The 13,548-nt window shown below is 44.8% G+C and overlaps 2 pseudogenes; both read right to left on the reverse strand.

Annotated features, from left to right (window-relative positions):
- Window positions 1–218: 218 nt before the first annotated feature.
- Window positions 219–10,144, reverse strand: LOC109911289 (annotated as a pseudogene).
- A 682-nt stretch (window positions 10,145–10,826) lies between these two features.
- The window catches only part of LOC109911286, an 18,516-nt pseudogene continuing 15,794 nt past the window's right edge, over window positions 10,827–13,548 (reverse strand).

Raw genomic sequence — 13,548 nt, forward strand, 5'->3', positions numbered from 1 at the left:
TAGGAATAGAAATCTCATTAAATAAGACATTTCCTCAAAATGAAACATGTAAAACCCACTCTCTCATCAGTGTCTGAGGGTCACTGTCACAGGATAGGAGGTAGGCAGTTAAAGATGCCCCCCATGCCAAAGCTGCTACCCTCATGCCTCCTGACCTCCCCAGTGCCTGTGTCCTGTCCTGAGATATGCCCAGCAGCTGAGAATTGATCACTGGGGAGCTACAGACCAAAAGCTACATCCATGAGAGGTCCAGCTGCTGTCTCGTGGGCCTGCCCTGTTTCTCTACTTGGCGCTGCCAGGAGGGCTTCTTTTGGGCTTCTTTGTATTACAGCCAGAGCAGCTGTCTCAAACTCCTGTGCTTGTATTGGCCTCTGGTTAAGGGGGCTTACAGCATCTTCCATGTGGACGTAAGGATTGAGATGGGTCTGCTTTGTACCAGGAAATGCATCAGGAATGCTTTTCCTCCAAAGGCCCAGCTGCTGAGAAGCCCCTGTCTCAATCTCCCTCATCTCCTGTCTGCTCACATGCAGAGAGTCAAGGTGCTTGTCCTGTTGAGCCACCAGTCCATTTCTCAGGTCAGTAATGAACATCTCTTCCAGCAGAGTCTCAACATGGGCCTGATGTAGTCCCTGTGTCACTGAAGACCACAGAGTGAGTCCTTGAACTGCAGGAGGTTCCTCAGCTGCTGACAAATCAGACCAGTTTATCACACACTCTCCCAGTAACCCCACACCACCATCTTCATGGCTGCCCTAATGCCTCCCTCAGACGAAGAGGGGATCGGAGACGGAGAGCTGGTGATCTGATTATCATCCCAGACTTGAGACACTACCCACGTTAACACCTTGAAGGTGCAACATGGGGACAGAGTGACAGTGCCACATCACCTGCCCTCCCACCCCAGGTGCTCACCCTCCTGTTCATCTGGATGTCACTCCCCTTCCCCCTCCAGCTCAGTTACTGTCTCACTTCCCTCTGTGACCCGGGGCTCAGTGCCTGCTCCAGGTCCCTGTTCAAACTCTCAGTGGCTGACAGTAACCTCCACACCCCGCGCCCCACCACCACCCCCAGCCGGTGTGTCCAAAAACAGCACCTGTCAGAGGAAAACATTGACAATGAAGATTCTTCTTCATCTGTCACATCCCAGAGGCCCGTGCGCTCAAACCTGGTTGAAACATTCAGCTGGTGACCCTGCCCTTTTCACTCCAATACCTGCTTGGTTACCAGTCAGTGACGTATTCCCGATTCCCAGCAACTCCCTGGCCCTCTGTTCACACTCATTCAGATCCTTCAGAAAGGACAGTCCATCCCCAGGGAATGAACACTCCCAGACATTATCAACCATTGAACTCTGAACGCGCATTAAATGAACATCACTTTGTGCTTCCTGGTTGGTTTGGGGAAAGATGTTGCACAGTTGAATGGTCTTCACTGCCCCAGTTCACATTGAATTGAAGTTCAATAACTGCTGATTCCAAGAGCCACAAGCTGCCAAGTGAATGAATTGAACAGTTCTTGTGAAATCATAAATGAAGAATTCAAATAAATCAATGACCATCAATAATTTGTTGATGGGCAAGCACAATTGAAGTCTGCAGTTAAACACTGATGATAAATAGGAACAAAATTTTGCTACCATAAATGCATTACTATGAAGAAATAAAATAAAGGTACTTTATATCAGAGTTCAATTTGGGTCACGTTGGTTACTTAACAGACAAAACGTATCAGTTCAGCTTAAAATATCTTTGAATACAAATAGAGAGTAACAGATAAACAGTGAGAGTTCTTGTCAACATAAAAAAGGCAAGTTAAAAAATTTATATAAATATTTACATAAGAGTTCAAATTTGGTGACAAAATGCAAAATCTATCCATTGTCTACAATATAAAAACTGTCTCTGAGTTACCTCAAGACATTGCTTCATTTCAGGACAATCTTTGAGCCACTGAAGACAGGGAAGATGAGAAAGTGTGAGTGAGAAACCATCCGCTCACATTTCTGAGACGGATGGAAGCAGGACTTGAGAAGGTCTCATTTGGAGAATCAGGATCTAAGCATGCAGATCCAGGATCCACTGTTCAATCTGTGGAAACACATTCCCAGGAACAAAGACAATCAATACCAATCCTGAAAGAAATGGGTGTGAAGAAAGAGCTGTAACGCTGTGTCTCTGCTGTGCTATGGAAGGATGGACAATGATGTCCATTTTAACACTGGATCTTGAGAATCCCATTATTCCTCAATGAGGCCCCAGGAATGTCCTGCAGTGGAGTCCAGGAAACCCACGAGGTAGGGAATGGACAGACACACGGCAATCACTTCAGGGTGGGGACGGAGTGAAATTAGTCTGACAGGTTTTAAAAATGTATGGGAGGGTGAGACAGGGTCAGGAGGGATGTAAAAATGTTACAAATAAGTCTACGGAGAGAAGTTGACATGTCACTTACTGAATCATGACGTAGATGTAACAGGAACATCAGAGGCTGAGAAAATAAAAACAACAGAATGTAAATAAAATGTAAAATTAGACAGCGTGAAATATTCTTGACCATTCGCTGGACCCAGAAGTCAATCACCCTCAGTATTAAAAAGCAGACATTTACAGCTCAGCGCGGAGGGAGTCAAGGGTGAAGTAGTGGCAGAGTTTGGGGGGGATGGGGTGGATAGGGTGTAGGGGATGAGGGAATGGAGGGTGATGACTGGAAGGAGAGCTGCTGGGGATATGGAGTGACAGTAGAGGAGGATAAGAGAGTGGTGACAAAGGAACTGCATCATGAGGAGACTGACGTGCGTCACCCTGAGTCACAGCCAGGAGAACGTAACTCTACAACTTCCAATCCCTTCTCTGCAACAATCTTTCCCCTCAGCCACTTACTGCAAGCTGTTGTGTAGGTCCCACTTTGAGAATCTGCAGAAACAAAATAAATGTCCATTAGAATGAGGAATAATCCATTCTCAGAGAGTGAGAACGCAAATGTGAGGGAATGGAGATTGTGTAAGAAATCCTCATTCCCACACTCCCCTCCATCCTTACACTTTATGGAGAATCTGGAAATCTCTCCCATTCCATCGATATTCAGTCAGTGAGGATGTGAGTGTGTGTGGTGGTGTTTAATGATCAATGTTAGACATGGTCTGAGCCAATCAGACAGGGAACAAGACATGGTTATATGTGTGTATCTGTGTGTAAGAATTCAATCAGTTTCATTCAACAGTGTCCTGTACTCCCAGTATTGGAGATTCCCCCACACTCACACTGTCCCCTAAGTTCTACATTCCTCTCTCTCTGAATTTTACCTTTCCCTGGCTTTTTCCATGTGATAATTCCGAATATTACAGCCATTGCAGTGAGTAACCTCATCACAATTACAAGATGGGAATGTTCCATACTGTTTTCCAGGATTTCCTATTACATTGGAATAATATCAGCATTGTCTCTTTCCTGAGTTCCATTCCCACTCCTGCATTGTTTGGGACAATTCCGACTGATCCCGTTTATTAGGAATTGATGGAATTCGTTAAAACATTGGCTTGACCTTCACTTGATTTCACTCTCCAGTGTAGATCCTAGAGATCCCATTGGTGGGGCTGTAAAAGACCTGGTGCTGGATTCTAAAAAGAGAGAACCATTTTCACTTAGGGAGTTCAGTTATTTAGGAGTGAAAACAGAAAAACACTTCTTCACAAAATAGCTGACAGCGCTGAGAATCAAATGATTTTTTCCATGTCAGGTGGAGCAATAGTGAGGGAAGGGAGTGAAGGACCTGGCTGATGGTGCTACAATCTCAAGGGCTGAAAGGCAAATTCCTGTTCCTTTCTTAAACACATGGATACACACACACACACACACACACACAAATCGAACCCAGCCAATTACTGCCCCATCAGTCTCCTCTCGATCCACAGTAAAGTGATGGAAGGTGTCATCAGCAGTGCCATCAACCAGCATCTACTCAGAAATAACTTGCTCAGTGACACCCAGTCTGGGTTCTGCCAGGGCCACTCAGCTCCTGATCTCATTACAGCCTTGGTTCAAACATGGACAAAAGAGCTGAATTCCAGAGGTGAGGTGAGAGTGACAGGAATTGATATCAAGGCTGCATTTGATCAAGCATGGCAGCAAGGAGCCCTGGCAAAACTGGAATCAATAGGTATCAGGGGGCAAACGCTCCGGTGGTTGGAGTCATACCTGACACATAGGAAGATGGTTGTGGTTATGGGACGTCAATCACCTCAGCTCCAGGGCATCTCTGCAGGAGTTCCTCAGGATAGTGTCCTAGCCCCAACCATCTTCAGCTGCTTCATCAATGACCTTCCCTCTATCGTAGGGTCAGAATTGGGGATGTTTGCCGATGTTTGCACAATGTTCAGCACCATTTGTGACTCCTCAGATACTGAAGCAATCCATGTTCACATGCAACAAGATGTGGACAATATCCAGGCTTGGGCTGACAAGTGGCAAGTGACATTCGCGCCACACAAATGCCAAGCTATGACCATCACCAATAAGAGACAATCGAACCACCGCCCCTTGACATTCAATGGTGTTACCATCACTGAATCCCTCACTGTCAACATCCTGGGGATTACCATTGACCAGAAACTCAACTGGACTCACCACATTAACAGAGTGGCTACAAGAGCAGGCCAGAAGCTGAGAATACTGTGGCGAGTAACTCACCTCCTGACTCCTCAAAGCCTGTCCACTATCTACAAGGCACAAGTCAGGAGTGTGATGGAATACTCCCCACTTGCCTGGATGAGCGCAGCCCCATCAACACTCAAGAAGCCTGACACCATCAGGACAAAGCAGCTACTTGATTGGCACTACATCCGCAAGCATTCACACCCTCCACTACTTACGCTCAGTAGCAGCAGTGTGTACTATCTACAAGATGCACTGCAGAAATTCACCAAAGATTTTCATACAGCACCTTCCAAACCCACGACCACTTCCATCTAGAAGGACAAGGGCTGCAGATATATGGAAACACCACCCCCTGCAAGTTCCCCTCCAAGTCACTCACCATCCTGACTTGGAAATATATCACCATTCCTTCACTGTCGCTGGGTCAAAATCCTGGAATTCCCTCCCTAACAGCATTGTGGGTCAACTTACAGCAGGAGGACTGCAGCGGTTCAAAAAGGCAGCTCACCACCACTTTCTCAAGGGCAACAAGGGATGAGTAAGAAATGCTGGCCAGCCAGCGACACCCACATCCCACAAATGAATTAAAAAAAAGACACACACACACACACACACACACACACACACACACACAGGCACACAACCACACACAGACACACAACCACACACACAGACGCAGACACACACACACAAACACACACACGCATTTCACTCTCTTACCCCACTGATAGAGCTTGGCCTCTGCCAAGCTGCTGTGTTCAATTTGACAGCAATATTGATCCTCATCCCCAGCACTGATTTCAATCTCTTTCTGGATTTGATAGGTCCCATCATGGTTTGGTCTCGGACATGACCTCTCCATCCCTTAGCCAGGTCACCTCGATGTCTACAGGATAAAATCCAGTGACCAGGCAGGAGAGAGTGAGCGGCTTGTCCTGACGATTGGGCTCACTCCTGGAGATGAACACTTCAGACTGAACTGTGATGGGAAAGGGTGAAAACACAAACAATAGACAGACACTGACTGGAATGGGAGAATTGTTTCATAGATCAGTGTAGTTAGATCAGAACATGGGATCAAAACTGAAATACACACCTTTCCTTTTTGAAATATCCCTTTCCTGCTTCCAGATATCTGTTTAAATTTGCAACATATCCTTCTTCCAGACATATTTTCCATTAGTTGTTCCAGGATTTATCAGAATCCCATTTCTCCTTCAGCTTCACTGCAAAGTGATTTGATGCGACCCATCTCATTCTGTCTGGTTCTAAACTAATAAAGTCCTTTCCATCAAATCCAAATCTCATCGATCTCTTCACAGAGCCGTCATCACTGACCTCAACAATGGTGAACCATTGAAAAGCGTGAATTCCTGTTGGTGGCCAAACAGGGATTAATAATCAGTCATGAATCAATATCACAAACTGATAAACAGCCTAATGAAAGAGGAATGGGGATCTCATATCAGGCCCAGGATGAGGGGCTTACATACGGTGCTAATCCCAGGGCCTGTGCTGACAGAGGGTCCCAGACTCTGGCAGCACTGCCCCTTTCTCCTGTCACTGCCTCACACCTTAACCTGGAGCAAATAAGCAACGGGCTCTCTGATCCAGGTCAGAATTCCAATGCTCACATTCCCACTGCCCTGGAGTGATACCCCAGTACATGTGGTCATTTGTTTACATCACAAGCTGCATTCTGGGGGATGTGGTCAATGTCCGTCCTTGACCATTCTGTCAACCTCCCACAGGCACTGGCCCGCAATAAGACTCTATATGTTATTTATAAGGCCCTCTCCCCCATAGCACTGTGAAATCTCTTTTCCTGAGCCTGGTGGAATGGAGATAAAGGTAAACCTTGTTGTGATTTATGTTTCTTTCCTCGTTTTCATTTTTTTTGACATTGGTCTAGCTGTTTTTTTCTCCTCATTCATCATGGGGTACACGTAACAAGTAAGAGTTACCATTCAACTGTTTGTCTTTTATGCTCACTTATTTATCTGTTGATTATTGTTTGGCTAATAAATTAACTATTACATCGAATAATGTTAATAAACCCTGCATGATCAGTTTCTTCAATTGGTCTTTATATTCCTTCATTCCTTGCTTTTTATATCATTTTCAAAATTGTTTCCTCTGTTTTGACACACAAAAGACAATTTCTATTGTTGTTTTCCTGTGATAGATATGGAATGCTCTGAGCAATTATACTTCCAGTTAATTATCTATTTTTTTCTTTTCAGTTCAACTGAGCACATGTGCACTACTTCAAATAGAAACTAAAATTAAGATAAAAAATAATAAGCAGCCTCTGGCTATCTATGTCTCCGGGCCAATCTTTTCCCAACCCACCTCCTCTCCCTTGATAGTATCATGTGAAATTGGGTATACGACATAGTATGTGAACCCTGAGACTGAGATTGAGCCATTTGGGCACACATGCACATGCACAATGCTTCATGTTTGAACCCCTATTTTTGTATGAATTCTGCAGTTCAGAATTTGCACCATCAGAAGCAAACATAAGGTCAGTGTTAGTTAAACCCAACTTCTTCACTTGGCTCAATTTACTCTGCTTCCCTAATAACTCAGATTTGGAGCATTTCTGGCTCTAGTCCTGCCTCTTAAGTAAAAGGACAAAGCAAGGTTGTACCAGTTCATTCTGCTGCATGGCACTTCTTTGTTTGGATATTTTTTAATTACTCATTTTTTAAAAGCTATCAAATTGTCACTTTAAATTTGTTGTAAATGAAGTTGCTCAGGTTTTATGTTTTTTTAAATCATGCTTTATGATTTTCCAGATCTCATGCTGTGGGGTGTAGGAGGCTCCTGAGAAGTTTAATTGCTTTTTGAAGGGTGGAACCAGAGCTTGCTTTGCTCCAGTAGAAATGGGAAGTGTCGACAATGCTTTACATGTCTGTCAGTATCAATGCAGAGAGGAATAAGGGCTAGTGACCCTTCTTCAAACTTGAGCATTGTTTGAACCTGAAGCATTGGTTCTGTTTCTCTCTTCATAGATGCTGCCTAACCTCCAAGAATTTCCAGTATTTTCTGTTTATATTTCAGATTTTCAGCTTCTGCAACACCGAGCTGTTGTACTATAAACTCCAGTGGCATTTATAAAGGTGGTTAGTTCAAATTGAAAATGAGAAAATATTTATCACTTGGTTCAGGATAATATTTTTGAGAGCAAAGCCCTCCTGTTGATAGAAATAGTGCATTATTGCCAAGAAATCAGTTGCTGTTAATGTGATGGAAGGTTTTGCTATTTTTCAATTTGGATGTGAAACCAGAGTACATTCACCAATGGAATAGGTCACTGTGTGAGTTCAAGGAATTTTCCACTGGATTATCATTTAGGGCGACTGTGAAGTTCTAGTCTTTTAGATATTGCAGTGGGATATTGCATAAGACTAGCTTCAAGAAAGCAGAGCAGGTTGCATAAATAAATGGACAAGTGATGTGTAATTGTCTGACAAAGCAGTGGCTGTATATACTTAAGGTCAACCTTAAACATGGGCTTTCAAAGCAGTTCAAAATCGAGGAATGGATTGCAAGAGCCAGATGTTTTGCTAAACTCCTCTAAAAAAAAGTTCTACTCCAACTGTTTGATTGTGGATCCATATTCTGGAGACACAAAGGATTTGAGGGAAGGATTAAAGAGTGGGATTAGGGTGGGGGATAAAATGGGCTCACAATCAGGGCAGTACGTGTGTGTCTAAACCCTATCCCCAGCCATAGACCCTGGATTTCACAGTTAGGGTTGAATTTGGTTTTGTCACTTACAGAATAAAAGGAGATGACCGACATCAGACCAGAAGACAGAGGAGCAGAAATTAAGCCATTCGGCCCATCAAGTCTGCTGTGCCATTCAATCATGGCTGATAAGTTCCTCAACCCCATTCTCCTGCTTTCTCCCCGTAACCCTTGATCTCCTTGACAATCAAGAACCTATCTATCTCCGTCTTAAATGTACTCAATGACCTGGCCTCCATAGCCTTCTGTGGCAGTGAATTCCGTAGATTCACCACTCTCTGGATGAAGAAGTTTCTCCTTATCTCCTGTCTAAAAGGTCTTCCCTTTACTCTAAGGCTGTGCCCTCAGGTCCTAGTCTCTCCTACCAATGGAAGCATCTTCCCAACACCCACGCTGTCCAGGCCATTCAGTATTCTGTAAGTTTCAATTAGATTCCCCCCTCAACTTTCTAAACCCCAATGAATATAGTCTCAGAGTCCTCAAACTTTCCTCATATGTTAAGCTTTCCATTTCTGGGACCATTCTTGTGAACCTCCTCTGAACCTGCTCCAGAGCCAGTACATTCTTCCTGAGATATGGAGATATGAGATAAAACTGCACACAATACTCCAAATGTGGCCTAACCAGGGTCTTATAAAGCCTCAGTGGTACATCCCTGCTTTTATATTCAAGCCTTCTCAAAATAAATGCCAACATTGCATTTGCCTTCCTCACTACTGACTTAACCTGCAAGTTTACCTTGAGAGAATCCTGGACTAGAACTCCCAAGTCTCTTTGCACTTCAGACTTATGAATTTTCTCCCCATTTAGAATATAGTCCATGCTTTTATTCTTCTTACCAAAGTGCATGACGTCACACTTGCCCACGTTGTACTCCATCTGCCACTTCTTTGCCCACTCTCCTAACCTGTCCAAATCCTTCTGCAGCCTCCCTGCCTCCTCAATACTACCTGCCCCTCCACCTATCTTTGTATAATCTTCAAACTTAGCCAGAATGCCCACAGTTCCTTCATCAAGAGCATTAATGTATAAAGTGTAAAGCTATGGTCCCAACACTGACTCTTGTGGAACACCACTTGTCACCGGCTACCATCCTGAGAAAGACCCTTTTATCCCCACTCTCTGCTTTCTGCCAGGCAGCCAATCTTCTATCCATGCTAGCACCTTGCCTCTAACACCATGGGGCCTTATCTTACTCAGCAGCCTCCTGTGCGGCACCTTGCCAAAGGCTTTCTTGAAGTCCAGGTAGATAACATCCATTGGCTCTCCTTGGTTTACCCTGCTCCTTATTTCTTCAAAGAATTCTCGCAGATGTGTCAGGCATGACCTCCCCTTGATGAAACCATGCTGACTTTGCCCTACTTTACCATACACTTCCAAATATTCAGAAATTTCATTCTTTACAATGGACTCCAAAATCTTACCCATGACCAAGGTTAGGTTAATTGGCCTGTAATTTTCTGCCTTACTCCCTTTTTAAACAGGGGTGTCACGTTAACGATTTTCCAGTCCTCTGGGACTCTCCCTGACTAGCGATTCCTGAAAGATCACCACTAACGCTTCCACTATTTGTTCAGCTATCTCCTTTAGACATGGAATTCCCTACAAGCCTGATCCTACCAGATGTTTGGTTTGTTTTCATTAGTTGTGTTCAGAGTCTCCTTTGCCATGTATATATGTTTGCTCACTAGGCCTGTGATATAATTTCAAAATTTCATATCAAAAGATTCAACCATGAACAGCTTCCAGGGGGTGTACCTTCAGGTTTTACTCTCAAGAGAGCTTACAGTAACTCCATTACAAAACTTGAAACCTCTGGAAAATCTTTAATGCCTGAGACTATCGTGTACATCACAGTGAGTGTGTTAGTATGTGGAAGAAAAAAGTAAATGGAGCTGGTCAATAAATACCAATGTAGGCATCAGAACAATGTACCTGGGTTCCATTGACTATTTTAGCACACTCTCAGAATCCTGTCTGATAACTATAAACAGAATCATGTTCAACTGGGTCAGAATTAGATGCTGCAGCCTCTCAGAACAGGGAGTAAACACAGCATCAAAGTCACAGAGACACTCGATGGAGTCACTGTGGATACAGAAGAATCTGGGACACAATCCAGGAACTGGAGTGTTAACTGGAAAATCACGAACCTGGAGCACTAACCTGGGAACATCTGAAGAAAGATACTGAGGAGACCCGCGCGAGAGAGAGAGAGAATGGAAAGCTGAATTCTGTACTTACTGGGAGGGACCCAGGAAAAACACAGGGAGATGGAGAAAAGGATCAGCAACATTCTGCGAGACCACTGTCCCTATTCCAATCAGGGACTGCCCCTATTCTAAACACACTGAGGAGGAAAGAACTGCTGTTTACAGATTGGAGAAAGAAGACACAGTAAACAAGGTCATCAAGATTTTATCTTATTGTGAACAATCTGAGTTCCTGGCTAATCTCAGAAGAGCACTGAATAAAGAGAAAAGCAGTCATCTGTCATCAGTTATGAAATAACTGCAGAGAGGCTGGTACCCTCTCACCAAGTCAGCCTTCATTTACATGTGCTGAGTACATGTTCTGTGACAAGCCAGCTCAAAGCCAATCCCTACACTGCAGAGACCTACTGAATCTGTTGTTTATATCTGTCAGCCCAATTAGCCCAGTATAACAACCCAAAATAAGAACCTGGGAAACAAGGTGTAGAGCTGGAAGAACACAGCAGGCCAGGCAGCATCAGAGGAGCAGGAAGGCTGACGCTTCGGGTCTGGACCCTTCTTCAGAAATGGGGGAGGGGAAGGGGGTTCTGAAATAAATAGAGAGAGGGGGAGGCAATGATAGAAGGTGGATAGAGGAATAGATAGGTGGAGAGAAGACGGACAGGTCAAGGAGGCGGGGATGATAGGTAGGGAGTTGGGATGGTGTTTGGTCAGTGAGGAGGGAGGGGCGGGTAGGTGGGAGGGAAGACGGACAGGTCAAGGAGGCAGGAATGAGGCTAGTAGGTAGGAAGTGGGGGTGGGGGTTGGTCAGTGAGGTGGAAGGAGCGGGTAGGTGGGAGAAAAAACGGACAGGTCAAGGACGTGGGGATGAGATAGGCTGGTTTTGGGATGCGGTCGGGGGAGGGGAAATTTTGAAGCTTGTGAAGTCCACATTGAGACCATTGGCCTGCAGGGTTCCCAGGCGGAATATGAGATGCTGCTCCTGTAGCCTTTGGGTGGCATCGTTGTGACACTGGAGGAGGTCCAGGATGGACATGTCATCCAAGGAATGGGAGGGGGAGTTGAAACGTTTCGCGACTGGGAGGTGCAGTCGTTTGTCACGAACCGAGCGTAGGTGTTCCACAAAGCAGTCTCCAAGCCTCCGCTTGGTTTCCCCGATGTAGAGGAGGCCACATTGGCAACAGCGGATACAATATACCACATTAGCAGATGTGCAGGTGAACATCTGTTTAATGTGGAAGGTTTTCTTGGAGCCTGGGATGGAGGTGAGGGGGAAGGTGTAAGGGCAGGTGTAGCACTTCCTGCGGTTGCAGGGAAAAGTGCCGGGGGTGGTGGGGCTGGAGGGGAGTGTGGACCGGACGAGGGAGTCACGGAGAGAGTGGTCCCTCCGGAAGATAGCCAACGAGATCCACTTGGCCCTGGTTCTAATCTCTACATGTTACGAGGAAGATCAAAGTCAGACAAGTCGAAACTAAAATTCTGAGTGAGAGTGAGGAAGCCTCGCCCACCAGCTGAGTTACTGGGATCCTGCTGCTCCCTCACACTGAACACATTTACACTGCTCCAGTCAGGTTGCCAATGCAGGGAAAGTCTTTGGAAATGATTTCTTGCCAGCTTAGTGACACCGACAATTTATCTTCATTTCCAAACACATCCTTCTAGGTGAAAAGAAAAAATTCCCTCACATCCCCTCCTTCCTCTTTCAAAGAACAAAGAACAATACAGCAGAGAAATAAGCCCTTCGGCCCTCCAAGCCTGTACTGACACATTTTGCCCTTCCGTACTCAAACTGTCTTCACTCACAGGATCCTTTTCCCTCTATTCCCTTCCTATTCACGTATTCATCCCTGTCGTTCTTAAATGCTGCCATTGTATCTGCTTCTACCACCTCGTCTGGCAACGTGTTCCAAACACTCACCACCCTTTGCGTGAAAAACTTGACTCACACATCTCTTTTAAGCTTTGCCTCTCGCACCTTGAACCTGTGTCCCCTAATAACCCTCCACCGTGGGATAGAGCCTCATGTTTCCCTTAAATCTAAGTCCACTGGTCTTGATCCCTCCAACAAGAGGATAGGTTTCTTCCTGTCTACCCGATCTACACCTTTCGTAATTGTCCACATCTCAATCATGTCCCCTTCAGTCTTCTATGTTCCAAGGAAAACAACCCCAGTCTCCCTTCAAAACTGAAACTCTCCAATCCACGCAACATCCTGATAAATTTCCTCTCCACCCTCTGCAGTGCTATCACATTTCTCCTGCCATGTGGATTCCAGAGCTACACACAATACTTGAGCTCTGACCTAACCTATGCTTGATACAGCTCCAGCATAACCTCCCTGCTTTTAAACTCTATGATTTGTCTAATAAAGGCAGGTGTTTCAATATGTCTTCTTAACCATTTTATCTATCTGTCCAGTTACCTTATATCTTTGGTGCTTCTTAGAGTTGTACCATTCATGATGTATTCCGTTGCCATGTTTGTCCTAACTAAATAACTTACACTTATCTAGACTAAATTTCATTTGCCATTGATCAGTCCATCTGACCAGACCATCTTTATTGTCCTGTAATCTAAGGCTATCCTCCTCATTATTTACCACCCTACCAATTTTCGTATCATCCACAACATTACTGAACAGTCCTCCTACATTCAATTCTAGGTCATTTATCTAAACCACAAACAGCAAGAGTACCAACAACTACTCCTGAGGAACCCCACTGGACACAGGCCTCCGGGTCACAAAAGAACCCATGACCATCACTCTCTGCTTCTCAAATAAAAACCAAAATAACTGTGGATGTTGCAAATCAGGAACAAAAACAAAGTTGCTGGAAAAGCTCAGCAGGTCTGGCAGCATCTGTGGAGGAGAAGACAGAGTTAACATTTCGGGTCCGGTGACCCTTCCTCAGAACGGTTCTGAGGAA

Source organism: Rhincodon typus, chromosome 35 (assembly GCF_021869965.1).
Source record: "Rhincodon typus isolate 14 chromosome 35, sRhiTyp1.1, whole genome shotgun sequence".
Classification (NCBI taxonomy): Eukaryota; Metazoa; Chordata; class Chondrichthyes; order Orectolobiformes; family Rhincodontidae; genus Rhincodon; species Rhincodon typus.